Consider the following 3,657-nt stretch of genomic DNA (forward strand, 5'->3'; position numbering starts at 1 on the left):
TGTCTCTGATATAGAGTTTTATTTTGTACATATTTTCAATTGTTGATTAATTAAAGTTTATCATTGTTTCAAATTTAAATCAATTCATTTCATCCAAAGTATTAACACACACGATAACATTTCAGTAAAAAATTTTACCCCGTAATACGGGGTTGCAGTGATCACTTGCAATTAAAATACTTGCTTTTAATGAAACAAATGCAACATTTGTCTTAATTTTTATAGAAGGATCTATGCATACTCTAATTGCTGACTAGAAAAGTAGTCAACATAGTTGTCGGTTACCACCTTGCGTTTTCTTCGGCCATTGCTTAATTATTCGGTAATGTCAGCTCTAGTAGTTGCGCTCATATCAATTACGCAATTATCCAAGATTGTCCTTTGAAAATAGTTCTGCCGCGGATATCACTTGGCTGCACCGTCAGCCAAAGGTGTTAACGGGATATAGCAGCCCCTCCTGCCCCACAAAAAATTTCTTGGACTACTAATAACCTTAAGATAACCCTAGCTGGGCAGAATTTCTATAACCGGATATTCCAGTGCTAGCTGAAGAGACCTTCAATCAACACTTCAAATGAAGCAGAGCTCGAAGTGGAAATTGGGATTGGAAACTGTTTTGGCTCAAAATAAAGCGTGAGAAACTATGCCGAGAAATACATGGCACAGAATAATATATCACAAACAATTACTGCTAGGCACCTAGCGGAACACAATTGTAATTAACCTTTACCAGATGTAGTGGATCAGTAGGGCTCACCTTTTTGGACCCACAATACTTGTGGAAATAGACTTAGTACATACTTAAAACAAAAAAAGACAATAAGAAAAAAAAAACACTAGAACAGGTTCTAAAGCCTCGGACTTACAAGTACAAACTTCTCAGCTAAGGGATATCTCGGAGACACCTCAAACGGCAAACCATGATAAGTTAATACTAAAATCTAAATGAGGTACAAAGGAGAAACTTGCTTAAGCATAGGACTAATGAAGAACGGCTCATTCCGAAGTTTGGACAGGCTCGGAAGCAGAGATAAAGGAATAAGAGGCGTACGAACGCCCTTTATTCTAATATAAATGTCTAATTCTAATGTGAAATTTATTTATAAACTGTCTAGGCTGGCAAAAGAAACATCAGTACGGTACGGCTAATCTGAGCCTGCGATTGCCAAAGGAAATAAGAGAAATAGGCAACTTCACGTTGGTGATATTATCGTAACTCTGAGTATTCCTCACGTGCGGAGAATACCTGGGAAATGAGTTTCCTATCAAATCTGCGAAAGAAGTGGTTCGACGAATTATCGACATGGAGGGTGGAGTTTTTGTGCCTAATTTTACTAAATCTTTTCCAAAAAAGAATAAAAAAGAATAAATTTGGTTTTTGTCCGCAAAGACAGAGTTGGCGATCTATATAGATGTCGAACATCACGATTTATATGGTGCGTCCGGATGAAGTAAAATCCATCAAGATGATAATGAGTTAATTCCCTGAGGTTTCTTTAGATTTTCTAGTTGGTTCGAAGACAAGATGTGGTGGATACCGGCAAACGAGCAATCATGAAGCGTATGTCTGATAATGTATTGAGTTTTGATCTAAACAAACCATTGGTGGTTTCCTTAAGGACAAAAACGACAGACCTTTGGCTGATGTCGAAAAAGCTACCTTTAATGTAGTAGACCGTATTAAACCTAACAAATATGAAAAGACAAGTCAAGAAAAATAAGGAAACGGATAAGCTTTAGCTATAGTTCCCATCTATTCACTGAGATTAAATTGCATTATTCCAAAACCGTCTTCACGGTATCAGGAGGAAGTATAGGGAAGATTTAGAAGTAAACTAATACAAGAATCTTACTTAAAAAGGAGTCACATTAATAGTTTAAAAACAGGCTATGAATGTGTATGGGAAACAATAATGAAATTCTAAGCACGTGCATTGACGTCAATTATATTGATAGTTTTTTGTTACAGGCGCTCAGTTCCAAGGACTACATAATTATCGACATTAAATTAAAGAACAAGGAGGGGCGGAAAAACCATTCATTATTGCTTCAGTCTACCTACTTCATATGAAAGATATATCAACAATAAATATGTAGAAATTAATCCAATACTGTAGGCTCAGAAATGTGAATTTGATAATCTAAGTTTCGGAATATAACGCCAACAATGAAAAAGGAGGGACACTTTTCAAATTTATTACGAATACACAGATGGACATTGCAAATCAGGCAAAGCTTATGAGAATTCCTAAGAATACAGATTAGGAGAGAATTAACGAGGAACTGAAGAGGATACTAGCTTAATTTAAGAGAAATTACGATAACAGATTAGATCTGGACTGTTCAGCAAATTAATTATAGAAGCCATGATGAAGACTTATAAAATTCTTTTCTTTGCTCAAGCAGAAAATACAATCAAGGAACATGCCGTAGTGAAATCCCTATATTGAAAAGGCGAGAAGGAAGACCCAAAAAGCTTTTAATAAGCTCAAAAAGCTTAACAACTTTGAGAGATGAAGTGCGCGTAGATAGATATAGATATAGATATAGATATAGATAGATATATATATCTAAATATAGAGATGAAGAAGCTGATTGAAGCATACAGTGAAACTTGACAGCTCTACTGATGGAAAGATTAATTGATCTACATACCAGACTAAATTGATTTAACAGTCTTGTACTTGGTGATTAGCTACATAAAGAAAGTGTTAGAAATAATGAAAACTATCATAGAAGCTTTTCAAGATATAAAAAGGGCATTTTGCCACACCACTAAGAATACCATTTACATGGCACTAGTGCAATGGAACATACCTGTATTTGTTACAAGATGGATTGGAGAAATGTTGAATGACAGGGAATATTTTAGTGAATGGATGGGAAAAATAGTACAAAACAAAATTAAAGTTAACAAATCTATTAACGAAACATAAAAAAAATTTGCTTTCTTTCATTACTTACACTTATCGAGAATAGCCTCAACGACAATAAAAAAATTTTCCGTGATAACAATATTCAAACAATTTTAAGCAATGAGCAGTGTGTTGTAACAACATAAGACAAGCGACATTTTGTATTTTTGAGACATGTAGGTACGAACTGCTACTGCTATTTCAAATAAACGTCGGTACTATCAAGCGGCCACAAGGCATATTTTTTCTTAAGAGTGAATTAAACATTTGCTGGTTCAATTCGAAATTCTAAATACCAACTTAATCATTAATTCTCTCTCTTTCTCTCCGGCACGCTTTATCTCTGTCATGCTGCACTACTTCATTTTAGCAGTGTATCAAATTGCTATTATTATGGCCAACAAGCCTTGTTGATTTATATTAGAGCCTATTACTATCCTATCCTTGTGCGTTTCCCTATGGTCGAACTACTTTTTACATTTTTTACCAGTTATCAATTTCACGACGCTCTCCGTAGGCCCGTAGACTTTCTGCCTTATCAGTATCATTCGTGATATTGTTAGTACCGTACTACAGCTTTCACCTTCTTCTTGCTGCTGCATAGCATACAACCAATACTAAAACAATTATTATCATGTGTGTGTATGTGTAATATGATAGGTGTAATATTTCTGTTATCGTTTTATAATTAATTCTGGATTATGATCAATATATGAAAAATGAAATAATATTGAAAGGAAAC

This window comes from Phymastichus coffea, unplaced genomic scaffold, assembly GCF_024137745.1.
Source record: "Phymastichus coffea isolate CEN01 unplaced genomic scaffold, Cenicafe_Pcof_1.1 PCOF00009, whole genome shotgun sequence".
NCBI lineage: Eukaryota > Metazoa > Arthropoda > Insecta > Hymenoptera > Eulophidae > Phymastichus > Phymastichus coffea.